At 45.0% G+C, this 15,204-nt stretch overlaps 1 protein-coding gene across 3 annotated transcripts in view; it reads right to left on the bottom strand.

The window, feature by feature from the left end:
• LOC142587339 (isoaspartyl peptidase/L-asparaginase) overlaps positions 1-15,204 on the bottom strand; it is a 712,895-nt gene that overhangs the window by 464,359 nt on the left and 233,332 nt on the right. For 2 of the 3 annotated variants that reach the window (XM_075698261.1, XM_075698263.1), the window contains exon 1: positions 12,029-12,118. The exons of the other annotated variant lie outside the window; for it this stretch is intronic. The gene's annotated coding sequence lies outside the window, so the exon portion shown is untranslated. Of the gene's footprint in view, positions 1-12,028; positions 12,119-15,204 lie in introns of those variants that run through there. 3 annotated transcript variants of the gene reach the window in all.

Below are 15,204 nucleotides of genomic sequence, written 5' to 3'. Positions count from 1 at the left end.
TTTGCGGATCCTTCCTGGTCCTTTGGTTGACGGAAGTCTAAGGTGTTCCTGATTCTATTTACAATTACCTTAGTAAATACATTGTAGGCAACGGACAGTAAGCTGATCGGTCTCTAATTTTTCAAGTCTTTGGCGTCCCCTTTCTTATGGATTAGGATTATGTTAGCGTTTTTCCAAGATTCCGGTACGCTCGAAGTCATGAGGCATTGCGTATACAGGGTGGCCAGTTTTTGTAGAACAATCTGCCCACCATCCTTCAACAAATCTGCTGTTACCTGATCCTCCCCAGCTTCCTTCCCCCTTTGCATAGCTCCCAAGGCTTTCTTTACTTCTTCCGGCGTTACCTGTGGGATTTCGAATTCCTTCAGACTATTCTGTCATCTATTACCGCCGTGGGTGCCACTGGTACTGTATAAATCTCTATAGAACTCCTCAGCCACTTGAACTATCTCATCCATATTAGTAATGATATTGCCGGCTTTGTCTATTAGCGCATACATCTAATTCTTGCCAATTCCTAGTTTCTTCTTCACTGCTTTTAGGCTTCCTCCGTTCCTGAGAGCCTGTTCAATTCTATGCATATTATACATCCTTATGTCAGCTGTCTTACGTCCACATCTTGTATGATACCAGGGTTAGCGCAGAGTATGAAGTCTATTTCATTTCTAGTCTCGCCGTTCGGGCTCCTCCACGTCCACTTTCTGCTATCCCGCTTGCGGAAGACGGTATTCATTATCCGCATATTATTCTGTTCTGCAAACTCTACTAATAGCTCTCCCCTGCTATTCCTAGTGCCTATGCCATATTCCCCCATTGCCTTGTTTCCAGTCTGCTTCTTGCCTACCTTGGCATTGAAGTCGCCCATCAGTATAGTGTATTTTGTCTTGACTTTACCCGTCGCCGATTCCACGTCTTCATAGAAGCTTTCGACTTCCTGATCATCATGACTGGATGTAGACCTGTACAACCTTCATTTTGTACCTCTTATTAAGTTGCATAACAAGACCTGCCACCCTCTCGTTAATGCTATAGAATTGCTGTATGTTACCAGCTATATTCTTATTAATCAGGAATCCGACTCCTAGTTCTCGTCTCTCCGCTAAACCCCGGTAGCACAGGACGTGCCCGCTTTTTAGCACTGTATATGCTTCTTTTGGCCTCCCAACTTCACTGAGCCCTATTATATCCCATTTACTGCCCTCTAATTGCTCCAATAGCACGGCTAGACTCGCCTCACTAGATAACGCTCTAGCGTTAAACGTTGCCAGGTTCTATTCCAATGGCGGCCTGTCCGGAGCCAGGGATTCTTAGCACCCTCTGCTGCGTCGCAGGTCTGACCGCCGCCGTGGTCAGTTGCTTCGCAGCTGCTGGGGACTGACGGCTGGGGTTTGATTGTTGTGTTCATGTAGGAGGTTGTGGCCTAGTACTGCACCAGGGTGGCCAATCCTGCTCTGGTGAGGGAGTGCGTTACCGGTTCTGGTCACCGGGATCAGGCCACACTCCAGGCCTGTTTATGCAATTTAATCAACACGCGGATTTTTTTAATCCGGTGGAAAATTGCGCGGCACCGGGATTCGTACCACGGACCTCTTGCACGCGAGGCGGGTGTTTTACCTCTACGCCACCGCTGCTCCATGGATGGATTTGTTGCCCTTTTAAGTTTCTTAAGCCATTCCACACTTTCGCCTCCTGCGTGTATCAATTAATACCAGAGAGGAACCTCACCCAGCTTTCTCTCTGTGCCTGACGTCGTCTCCTCCTTCCCTGTGATTTAATTTCTTTGAACTGAATTAGATTTTAGGCATTTGGCGGTCGGCACAATACGCCCTATGCCTTGTTCTGTCTCTTTCGCGCGTCTCTAGTCTTCGTTCCACCAGGGAACAGGTCTTGTAAGTGGACCACCATTCCTTTGCGGGATATACTTTACGGCAGCATCGATCATAAAAACGGCAGAATATGCAACAGCACCCTCTATAGTAAAATCATTTATAAAATCTTGTCGTAGATAAGATCATTCTTTAAAATGCTCCCAGTCCACCAATGCTAATTTCCAAATGGGAACACGGGTAGGGCTGTCGTATTGCGTTATGAAGTTTACAATTACAGGGAAGTGGTCACTTCTAAAAGGATTATTGATGACACTCCATTCCAGATGAGGCATAAGAGAAGCAGAGCCCATTGCTATATCTACCGATGAATATGAGCTGTGTTGGATGCTATAATAGGTTTCGATCTTATTAAACAGGCAGGCACCAGATGTAAGAATAAAATTTTCAATGAGTCGGCTCCTTGCGTCGCATCGCGCGTCTCCCCATAACGTGTTGTTAGCGTTAAAATCACCCACAATTATGTAGGAAGTTGATTTACAAGGATATAGAAATCTATTTTTTGCAGGTAACAGCTTGGTGTATATATATGGAGCAAACAGTTACCAACTTATTGCAAGGAAACCCTCTAACTGACACTGCCTCAAGGGGTGTCTGTAAGGCTACGTGGCGACAAGCTACGGAATTGTCTGCAAGGATTGCTACACCATTGCACGAGGCGTTAGCCTCGTCAGGGGTTTTTCGGGAGTTGTCGTACTGACGAAGAAACTGAAAGCGCGTACATAGACAGGGACCAAAGGAACGACGAAGACAAGCGCTGACTTCCAACTGATTTTTATTTTATTTTTTATTTTGAGTAACGCGCATATATACGAAGACACCAAGAAAAAAGCCCCCCCCCCCCCTCACAAAGCACTAAACCGACATGAGTATGCATTCAAAATTCAAAGGAACCATGACCGCCTCCCTAAGATGAACGAGCGCGCATGTGCGACCTCAGAAAAGTACATTCTTTATCCTTTAACGCAATTGACGGCTTACTAACCGAGTCACCTTCAGCCCATGGCTGCTGCTTCAATGATAAGTGTAGTGTTTTCATTAGGATGCCTACCTAAGACACTGGTTTTTTCAAACAGCGCAATACAGCCGCATTGTGCGCAATGGACACCTAGAAACGCTTCCCGCCCTTTGCGCACTTTATTGATATGTTCTTGCAATCTATCATTGAGACATCTACCTGTCTGCCCTATATAAGACCGACCGCATTTCAGGGGTATCTTGTACACTACACCTTTCGAACAATCTGTATACCTTTCCCTGTGATTGATACTGCAAGACTTACGCTCCTTAGCAACAGGATTGGTTTTGACGCAAAGCTGTGCAAGTTTTTTTTTAGCAGAAAAAGAACACCGATAGCCGCTCTTCGTCCTATTTTCTTAAGTTTGTGGAATCTGAAGTTAGTGGGACGAAGAAAGTTTGTGTGCGTTTTAGATGCGTCTCTTGAACACACAGCAACTTTGGATTATGTTTTTGTAGAAGTTCTCTAATATCGTCAAAGTTAGGAATGAGTCCTCTAACATTCCACTCTAGCTTTGTGCCTCCATTTTGACTAAGGTGTTGTGTAATGTGTGCTTAAAGGAACACTAAAGGTTACTATTAAGTGAATGTAGACTGTTCAAATACCATCCCAGAAACCACAAAACGCTTGTTTCGTGCCAAGGAGAGACTTATTTTAAGAGAAAATGCGTTCTGAAGCGTCCGCGTACCTCTAGCGCAGTTCAAATCGCCCGCCCTCCGATCGAGGAGTACTGACATCATGGTCTCATAGTGACGTTGCGCCATCGGTGAGTAGAACGGCGTCCGCAGACGGCGCTACGGCTTTTCTGCGCAAAACGCAAACGCGCGGCCAGAAACAGAGCCAAGGCAGAGCCGATAGCAGAGCGAAAGCGGAAGTATGGTGGCTAGCGGAAGGAGAAACGCGCGACCATAAGCTGGTACTTTATTCTATGACGCAAGCTTCGACGCTCGTCGCAATGGACCCTGACAACGACAGATTGGCTCGCGATGCTGGGCTCAACTTCAGCGATTTGAGCACTGACGAGGGCGACCTGCTGCTGAGGGCTCGCGCTGCCGGTGTCGTTGCGTACTACGACTGCGGCCTCGACACCGGCTCTCCGGAGCGGGAAAGCAACGAGGGCTTCCCACGACATCACATGGACGTGGCGTTCTCACTGCTTGTTCGAAATGAAAGTTTCGCGAGTCAGCAGAACCCGCACAGCACGACGCGATAACGAAACTACTGAAACTCCAAAGCGTGCGCGGCGCAGAGTCGAGCGAAAAGGAAACCTTTCGACCACCCATACTACTGAAGGGTAACGTCAAAATGTTATTTTTTCTTAGAATCGAATGGACGTAGACAAGTAGCATTTTCTTCCGTCTTATAATCGAATGAAATGATATTTTTAATACGAGTAGTTGAGTATTAGTAACACAAATTATGAGGAGTGCTTTCGCCATCGGGCTAGTACCGGAATGTCGCTGGGGGGTCTCAAATCGTGTCATGCATTTACCTCAATTTCTCGGTTACTAAAGCTCTGTTCGCGATTATATTGACCCTTAGACGTTCTAAAACATTGCTCTACCACTTTAACTTGAATTTCTGGTAACCTTTAGTGTCCCTTTAAGAGACGAAGCTCAGCTCATGGGCCCTTTCCAGGCGCCGTGAGGCGAGCTATGTCTCTTTTTTTTTTTTTTTGAGCGATCGCGAGAATGTCGCTGCTCCTTAGACACTGGTGGCGCCGTCTGGCTGGTGGTTGTGTCCATGGCTTATTGCGAGGCTCTAGACACGCGCTCTTCTGAGCGCTGTGCTTGACCTGAAGGCCTCGACACTTTGACAGAGACCTTTGAGGCCCCCATCCCGTAGTTCGATGGCCCCTTCTGCTGGAGTGGCGGAGCACCGCTAGCCGCCAAGGGGGCACATGGCGCGACCGCTGGCTCACTGCGTGTGGGCCGGACAGCCGCCGGTAGCCGTTGTGGCACCGCCCCCTGACGCACCACTTCGCCAAAGCTGTTTGCTGGCAGGTATGACACCCGCCTACGAGTCTCCTCAAACGCTATATATTCCTTTACTTTGATTGTGACGATTTCTTTTTCCAAGACTGGCAGGACCGCGAGCATGCAGCATGCTCGCCATCACAGTTGAGAGTGTGGGGTGTTCTGGCAGGTTTCAGATGAGTGTTCACTGTCACTACACTTCGCACAGGTCAGCTGGCCTCGACAATTCTGTGAACTGTGGCCGAACCTTCGACATTTGAAGCATCTCAGGGGATTTGGGACATACGGCCTAACACGAATCTTAAGGTACCCGGCCTCGATGGTCTCGGGCAAAACACTAGAACCGAAAGCAAGTATTAGGTGTTTGGTCTGAATTTATTTTCTATCCCGCCTCATCTTAATTCGTTTGACACTGATGACGCTCTGATTACTCCAGCTCTCCAGGAGTTCAGCTTCAGATAGCTCCAACAAATCAGCATCGGAGACTACGCCGCGGATGGTATTCATGGTACGGTGTGGGGTAACTGTCACTGAAGCATCCCCAAAGGACAGTAGATCAGCCAGTTTTTCATGCCGTTTCTGATCGCGGAGCTACAGTAGCCGATCGCCGCTTGCCTTTTTCGATGCTTTGTAACCTGGTCCAAAGAGTTCTGTCAGAGATTTCGAGACGAGAAAGGGTGAGATCATTCTCACCGTCTTTCCGGCTTGATCAGAATGGAGGACGTGACAGTGGGAAAAGTTGTATGTTCAGTTGCCCGAAAATTGAGACTTCGATGCGCCTTCATTTAGGAGGACGATCAGGAAGTGGGGGAAAAGAATATTCCATGAATAAACATAAAAAATTCGGCAACAGCACCGACCGCCCGCCAAGGAGCCCAACGAGGGGACGCGGCGCAGCTTGCATAAGAGTCTGCCCGACGCCAGTCGTACGCCATCACTATAACTAAATATATCGTGTACCCAAGTTTGGATAACCGCACAGGGTTAACCCTTGCCTCCAAGGAGCAAGGAAGTAAATGGAAGAGAGAAGAAGACAGAAAAGGCCATAAAGTGGGAGAGAGAGACGAAGATTTCAGGTGAGAGAGAGACAGGAAAAGGTGACTGCCGGTTTCCTCCAGGTAGGCCAGTCTGGAGGTGCCGTCTATGTGAAGCAGAGGCCAAATAGGTGTGTTACTTGCGCCGGGGGGCCTTAAAGGTTTGAACACCCGGCATCGGCTGAATCTCCAGGATTCCCCTTTCCCCAGATACGGCCAAGCCACGCGCGGCTATACGCGGGAGGGTTCAGCCCTCGTGTGTGCGTGTGTTTTTAACACATCACACGCCCGCTGACGCAGACGCCCCTGCGGAGTATCTGTAGGAAAGTAAAGAAAGTGCAATTTCAGTGTTGGCACATGTAATTACGTTTGTAACATATTGCCGAAAAGAAGACACGAGTTGTTTGGCTCCTTTTTTTTTTTTGCTCTGCTACCATGGGCCTTAGGAATTTTATCCAAAAAAGTGGTTGTTCCGATGTCAATGACCGCCATACTCGCTGAAAACTTGATGCTTTGTGTTTTACTATAAACTGGCCAAATCGTGCCACCTTCATTGAGCAACATTTTACGCACTTATATGTTATGTTTATGCGTGCGCCATGACTTTTTCTCCCTGCTTCTGTTGTGGGCAGATGTATCATGTAGTATAGCTACATCATAGATCTGAATAATCGCTTATTTTGCAGTCAAACGGCTTCAATTGAGAGGGAAATACTGCAGTACCCTTGTATGCCTTTTTCTTCAACTTGTTGCAGGTTGTGCAAGTGCAAACCACGGCGGTGTGTGTTTAAAAACAAGTGCCATCATCAAGCGTCGGCTGATAGGTGCCACTGACCGGGAAGGCGAACGCAATGAGAGTCACCCTTGATAAGGGCTGCAGCAGGCCGTGTGAAGACACGTAGTAATGTTTTTGTAGCGAAACATGACGGCTGCGAAAGTGGCCGTGCCGTTGTCCCTATTTTGCTAAGTATTTGAATTATTTTATTGCGCAAAGGAAGCAAGAGCATATGCAAATGTTATCGACAATCCCATAATTTTAGTCATCAGAACCACTATGTGATATTTTTACAATATAAATGTGTCCCATGTGATGCACTCTGCTTCATTTGACTAAGCAAGTAGAGTAGAGCAAGTAGGTTGGCAACAGTGAATCATCAATGTAGAGCCAACCAAAATATTGCTATGGACCATGTGAGGCATTACATCGGCCAGGTTGGCAACAGTGGTTACTAGAGCCAAGCAAAATTTCCTGTGGGCCTTGCAAGGCATTACATAAGACAGGTTGGCATAAATAGTTGGCTCTATAATCAGCCAACCAAAAATTTAGCATGGATAACATTAGGCATCATATCAACAGAAGCGGTCGGCCCTACAATGGGAACCTAAAATCGGCTGATGTCCATCCCCAAGCACGGCCCAACCTATTTTGCTGAGCAATCCGTGGTTGGCCGTTGCACATATGGCCGAGGACGGGCCGAGCAATTTTTCACCACAGGGATCCTTGTTTTAGTCAATGGGGCACATGGGCGTGAGATCGGCATGCAGCACAGTTCTTTTTTATATAGAAAATAATTATGACAGGTGGAATTCAATCGATTGATCAAAGCAAAATGCACTAGTCGACTAATCAGGCTGTGCTACCACTATTCCCATGGTTTACATTTAGCAAAACTACCTGTGCGTTACTCTATCCGACTAATAATTTTTTTCCTGATGTTAGTGCCTCATTTAAAATAATTTGTAACTGTGGACAAACCTTGTAGTACTATAAACCTTACAACAAAAATTTGAGGGAATAAAAGTCTTCAGTTGTTCTTGTCAAGATGTCCCTTAGCCAACTTTTAGCACAATTTTAGCAAGGCTTACTGCAGTACTTCTCGATGTCCACGGCTACAAAATGACTTGATCAAGAGAGATACTAGACTTTTGAATATCTGTTCAAAACAACTTTTAGACATAAAACAGCTGCTTCCGTGTTTCATGGTTCTTGTCGACGGCACCGACAATATCAAAGTAACAACCATGTTCAGAACCGAATAACACGCGATGGGCCGTCGAACTGACAATGCGATAGCTGCAATATTTCGCTTGTATTTGTGATTAACCGCAGTCAAAATTAGCCGAAACATATCTTTGATGTTGAAATGCACAAGCTTCAGTCCTTCCAAGTCACGCCCATAAAGTTTGAGCCAATGTTAATCCTATTTATTTATTTGTTTATTTATTTATTTATTTATTTTTGTATTTATTTATTTATTTATTTATTTATTCATTCATTTATTGTACCCACAAGGAACGAAGGCATTACAGTAGGGAGTGGAACGAAATACAGAGCATGTGCAGATAACAGGGTATAATAATAAAACAAATTAGAAAGTGCGCATTAACAAAAGTATTCTTCAATAGTAGTTCTAAAAGCAGACGTATCCGTTATGTTAACAATTGAGGCCGGCAATTGATTCCATTCATTGGTAGTTTTAGGAATAAATGAATAAAAATAGGTTCGTGCGACAGTGTGGAACGCTCAGTTTATGGTGATGGTCAGTGCGAGGTTATATGTATGCAGTTTCGGACGAACGTTCACTTTTTAATTCCGGATTGTAGTAATAAATTTTGTGCAGCAGTGATAAACGTGCTAACTTCCTACGGGATGAGAGGAGAGGGAGGTTTCAAAATTATGTGGTTTTGCGTGCCAAAACCATTTCCTCATTATGAGACACTCCGTAGTGGAGGGCTCCGGAAATTTCGACGACCTGGGGTTCTTCAACGTCCACCTAAATCTAAGCACACGGGTGTTTTCGCATTTCACCCCCATCAAAATGCGGCCGCTGGGGCCGCGATTCGATCCCGCGACCTCGTGCTCAGCAGCCCAACACCATAGCCACTGAGCAACCACGGCGGGTGAGATGGAGGTTTAAAGTAGCCTTCATAGATGTTACGCTTGATGTCCGAGAATAGTTAGTGAGAATGAAACATGCGCTACAATTTTGTATAGAAGCGGTTGTATTTGTGAAGTAATCTAAGCCAGCATCCCAGACAGAAGAGGCATATTCAAGCTTAGGACGTATTATTGTTTTGTACGGAAGTAGCTTTAAGTTAGCGGGTGCCACAGAGAAATTGCGACGGAGGTAACCAAGCGTGCGGTTAGCATCGTTAGTTATGTGGTTTATGTGTGTTGGCCATGAAAAATTAGATGTTATGTGGACGCCTAAGTATTTATGAGAAGTGACTTCTTCGAGTACAGAGTTCATCAAGTGATAGTTGGATAGGTTAGAAGAAGTAGTATTGCGGAAAATCCTCATTTTCCACTTTTCGCTTTTAGGTCGCATTTTCCGAGTGTCGCACCAGTTAGTTACCTTGTCTAGATCAGATTGTAATTTTAAAGTGTCAGAATTTGATGATATTACTCTGGAAATGACACAATCGTCTGCAAATAACCTTATAGAGGACGTTACACAGTTCGGCAAATCGTTAATATAAATGAGAGAATAAATGAAAGAAAAATTGTGTTCTATTGGATAGGCAATTTTCAATCCATGAGATATTATCACGGTCAATGTTGAGTGTACTTAATTTTAGACAAATTAATTGCTAAGAGACGAGATCAAATGCTTTAGAAAAGTCTAAGAAGATGGTGTCAATCTAAAATCCATTATTTAACACGGCATAGATTTCGTGTGTAAATGAAGTAAGTTGAGTATCACAGGAAAATAATTTACGGAATCCATGGTGACGCGATTAAAGAAGAATGAAGTTGTTTCTCGGAAGTTGATGGGATTAGAGTACATTATATGCTCTAGAATTTTGCATCTCACACTTGTTAGAAAAATCGGCCTTTAAATTAAAGGCACGTCGCCAGACTTAAATAATGGAACCACCTTGCCGAGTTTAAGATCCTTCGGTAATGAACATGACAGAATAGACTGCGAAAAGATGTTGCACAAAATTATGGAGCAGTAAAATTCGGTATTTTCCAAAAACTTGGAATTATTATCGTCTATTCCTGACGATGACGAAATCTTTAATTTGCGAATCAAGTTCACGACCCCATCGCAATCAATGAACAATGGCTCCATCTGAGGAAAATTCATCTCAACAACTTCAGGTAGAGAAGTACAGGGCAACACGTTATTCAAAAATTATTTAGAAGACACTTTATTAAGCACAGAACAACATTCTTCTTGCGGAACAACAGCACCATCTACATCAGTTAACGATAATGTGTTACATCGGAACCCTTGACAGTTTTACAAAATTTTTTAGTATTTTGAATCAGCAGAAATGGAAGTGTATTGTAAAATAAAATGCGTTCAGCTTCTTTGACTGTGTTTTTAAAGAGTGAAGCAACCCGCTGATACCCACACCAGATATCAGTTGTGTAGCGTTTTTTAGCTTGGCGAAACAGCCGCTTCTTCCTGTTCAAGGCACGTTTTAGGGATGCATTAAACCACGCTGCTCGATGGTTACACCGGACAACTCGGAAGGGTATGTATTTTTGTACTAATTCATTACCTTTATTTTTCAAAAGGAACTAGTTCTGTTCAACGCTCCGAGTGTAAAAGTCCGGCATATATTTTAGACGAAAGCTGCAAGTAGTGTGTTCATTGATGCGTAGTCGGCTTTACTGTAGTCTCGATTGTATTTTTGTTTGCTATGGGACGGTTGACGTTTTCTTTGAGTTGGAAATGAATAACATATCGTAAGCCCTGGCAAAGTACTTAAAATATTGGCGAATTTGGGTTGGGCGTGGCACCGTCGAGTTTGTGCACCCGCTACCGGTGGACCTGAACTTAAATATAAGCACTTATGACGAAGGAAAGAGCTCCTCTTGGTCAGTTATGGCCTCATAGCGATTTCTTATCAACTACTCTTCACACGGCGCGTACACAATAGCGGCGACGCAGCACTGTGCCAACATCTGTTCGCCACCGTTCCTGTAGGCAACAGGTGACATTTAAGTGGGTCTGTACGTGTTGCTATACTGGCACATTTGTTAACTCCAGAGAAGCATTGTTTGCCTCTGTGTATAACGGGAAAAGAAGAGACACTGCATTCGGTACAGCAATATAAACAACCGCCTCGCTCAGTAAACAAGTGGGCGCGTGTGCCGGGGATAGTTATTTCTAATAATAGTTTATGGCACGCCCAAACTGTATGATAAAGTTAAAAGAAAAGCGAGAATCAGTAATAACATATAATAATATATGTGTCTAGATCACAGTTGCCGTTAAGTGGCTTGGTCGCTCATATTGACTCCTCTCAGGTTGAAACAACGCAGCGCATATGCACAGATATGTTTGCTACGTTTTGACATTATTTCATCTCAGCGATGCGCCGTTTCCACAATATCCCAAGCTAATAACCATCTATGGCTGTAGATGTCGACTGAAACAAATGCACCACTTGGGCAAATCCGACGCGAAAGGCTGCGCTCGAAGACTTGTTGAATATGCTAAACTTCTAAAGAATGTGCAGAAGAAATAAATAAAGACCCCCCCCCCCCCCCCCCTTAGAGCAGACATCAGCGACGACAAACTTCAAGGCAGCGACGCCGCCAGACGTGCCTTTATCGGCCGCACTGTTGGCACAACAGCGTACCTAGAAGTGTCGAGTGCTGCACGAGTTCCAGGAGCGTCATGCAGCCCCGGAGAAGCCATTAATTAATTAATCGCGATCCACGGAACACACAACCGACGCACACTCAACATGTAGGCACAGGCACACAAATCAACCGGCGAAAGCCCCGGCACCATTCCAAAGCGCTTCCAACGGCGTGCGGCAGAGGGCAGCACAGGAACAAGGCGGTCGCTGCTGCAGCCTCGCCTTGGTGACCTACGCGAATGGACCTTGATTTGGTCGCGCGAAGGCCCGTTTCGCGCTTCCGTCGCTATCGCGCGTAATACTGCTCCAGTCAGGTTTGGGTTATAAGAAAAGTGCTACGAGCCGGGGAACAGCATAGCTGCCCGCAGCGACGCGGTGGCATTTACATGATTACGCTGCATCTGCTGCGTTTCTTGCGGCCTCAGCAGTCGCGCAAAACAGCACCAGGTTACGCGCAGCCTCGGTTCATATGCCCAAAAAATAAGGAAAGGGCTTCAGCGAACAGCGGCTCACCTTTTCTTGCCGTGTCAAGGTCAGCGGGCAGTGCAGTTGGGCTTATCGGCTCGGCGTCTGCTGTCAGGCGAGAGCGGCACGAGAACGGCCACCTGCCAGTGTTGCCTGCTGCACAACTAAAGCCCGTAGCGTTGACGGGAAGCATGTGCACGCGGTCAATTAATTTACTACGACATAACGATATGTTAATAATATAAATATAAAGTATATTTCAACTAACCACATGTGTCGACGACTAGGAGGGAGGAACAACAAACAAGTGCTTTTGAAAAGTCACCCTCCCACCCTCTTTTGATAGCAGGCACGCTGGGAAATTCAAGAAAACTACAGCTGAGGCCAAAGCTTTGTCGTAATTAATATATTGCCAACGGAAGTAATGCTTTTAAGATTAGATATCCCTTGCTTGGGCAATGAGGATTGTCTTTCGTGCATCGACGCGCTGTAGCGGAAAACGCCTGCCCCATACGGGCAGTTCCCGACATCACAAATTTTAACTTGCGCTTCTTGCATTATGCCCAGTTTTTTTCGGACGGCCTAATCAAATTTGAAAACACAAAATAAGATTGCAATATTGATGCGAAAGTGTCAAATGGCCCACTGAGCTAAAAAGCCGACATCTTACGCATTACATGAAATCGTTGGATTATCTAATACCAGAACTACCAGATCATCCACATAGCATTGCAGTTTGTCTCTTTTCATAGTTAAAAACAAATCAATCATATTACAGGTCTGACGGTCGGATTTCGTTGTGCAATCAGGTGTTATAGTAGATGTGTTGGTAGAAACGAACTGCTCGAACGTGCAGAATCATTGTAATGCCATTACAGCACTGAGCTGAACTTTTCTGTCAGCGTGTGTTCTGGCATTCTGCCGATGTCATTTTCAGGTTGTTGCTACATAAGAGTTACAATAGTGCTTGTTCCCAGGCAAGAGCGAGATCAGCAGAGATGTCGTATTTAGAGATGAATGGGACTGTTCTTTTGGGTGATGCAGACAGACAGTTAACAGACAGTTCCAAAGTTGGAACTGTCTGTTATTTATGTGCTTTGAAAATAATGACTATATAAACACTCGCTCTCTCCCAGTTTCTATGTGTTATATAAGGCACTTCGTTGATATTCCCCGTTTTGTCGGTAAACAATGTGCAAAGCAGGGTGTTTATGGTTAGTTGAAGTAGAAAGCTCATTCTGTGTAACTAGTGAAAAATGTTTATTCTATGTAGGTTCATTACAACCTTTGTAGAAAGTTACCTATTGAAGAGTTGCGAGACGTCACTCTACCACCATTGGAAATGTTTCCCACACTCCTAAAGCAACTGCACTAGATGCGAACTTCAAATTCGTTGCGAAACTTTTAAGTTCCTGCTTTAAACGAAAGCCTTGCACAGTATTACTGAACTCTCGTTTTCCCTATTTCCGCGCATCATACGAGGCTCGTGGTTTGTTTCCCCGATGCCCTTGGCGAACTACAAAAAATGACCCACGTTCACATGTGGGGAAAAATGGGAGCCTCGTATAAGGTAACAAGCAGGCAACGTCTAAACAGGTGGCTTAAATGCGTGCTTTTGCAAGAGGCTATGTATGCAGATAGTACGGTGCATTATTAGTGTGTTTTACGAGAAGCATAAAACTTAGACTGCTGCCCTGCCATAATTACAACGACAACCGAGATCAAATTTTCCGAACAAAAAGGGTACGCAACGCCAAGTTTGTGTGCGATGTTAAACGAGTATCGATCAAATATATGTTCTGCAAAACGAGTGCTCAAGAGGGTCGTGTTGCTGTTATGAAGCTGTTTCCCGAATTCTTAAGAGAAATCTGCACTTAAGAAACTTGGAAGAAATGGGCGCATCTTAAACGCAGCGCGTCGAGAAGCTTTAAAGTTTCTGGTTTATTTAGAAGCGTTACGGACAATTATTGAACCATCGCTATGTTGTTTTTTATGCTTGATATATTGGATTCGCCTAGAGTCCTCAATGAACTAATCTAAATTAAGACAGCAAGCTGAGCGATGGTGACTAAACATATTCTTACGGTGAAGAGAAGGAAGAACTTGAATTAGACTAGAGGAAGACGAAGTCTGGCAGTTCCCTGAACGTTTTACCTTTTTAGGAAAAATATTCTAGAATCAAGATTTACACAGCTTGGTTTAAGCTTTTCAATTATAAATATCGTTTCTCTAGGAGCCTCCTCTCTTGAAAAGTGCCACAGGGATATTTGCTCAAGCGTGGAGGAATTTAAAATTGCTACAAAGAAATTGTCTTGAATTCTTAAACATTTTATTTTTGTTCTTTTCCTCCAGTTAGCTTGACCAATTTTAGTATTTAATAATGATTGCCAAATTTTACCCAAACCTTGGCCAATCCCCCACAGTGGGTGTGCGCCATCGCATAAGGAATACCATACCATACCATACCCTGAACACCATATACCTCTGTTGTAAATATACATTATTTTATACTCGTGGGCCTGCTTTCTTCCTGCAACATTTTGGTGGAAGGTGCGGGGTACAATCACGGAACTTCGCAGCGGACGTCATCTACCTGCCGCCACAATGGCAAATCAACCGACACGAGCGACAACGCCTCAGCAGCCCTGGCCAACGGTCATCCTCACTCATCCGCGTGACCCAGGGACATTTTGTGGCACGGACAACGCCGACGTCGAGGACTGACTTACGATATACGAGCGAGTGTGCGACAACAACAGGTGGGATCCAACAATGATGCTAGCAAACGTAATATTTTATCTAAGAGGAACTGCGAAGCAATGATACGACACACAGTAAGCTGACCTAACGAGCTGGGATGTCTACAAAGAAAAAATGCGAGACCTGTTTGGCAGAACTGTCGGTCGTCAGCTGGCAGCAAAAAAAGAACTTGCGTGCCGTGCTCAGACGTCCACAGAATCCTGTCATGTACGTACAGGATGTGCTGGCCCTCTGTCGCAAGGCTGATAACAACATGACCGAGGCAGACAAGATTGGTCACATACTGAAAGGTATTGCAGACGATGCCTTCAATCTCTTGATGTGCAAAGATTGTGCCACTGTGGATGCAGTTATAAAGGAGTGCCGGCGCTTCGAACAAGCGAACAAACTTTCGACCGATTGCCCAATACCGCCGCGACATCTTTTTGCGAAGACCCGCCGCGGTTCGTTCAACCCACACGACC

The sequence above is a fragment of the Dermacentor variabilis genome, chromosome 7, assembly GCF_050947875.1.
Source record: "Dermacentor variabilis isolate Ectoservices chromosome 7, ASM5094787v1, whole genome shotgun sequence".
Classification (NCBI taxonomy): Eukaryota; Metazoa; Arthropoda; class Arachnida; order Ixodida; family Ixodidae; genus Dermacentor; species Dermacentor variabilis.
This window is presented reverse-complemented; position numbering and strand designations above follow the sequence as displayed.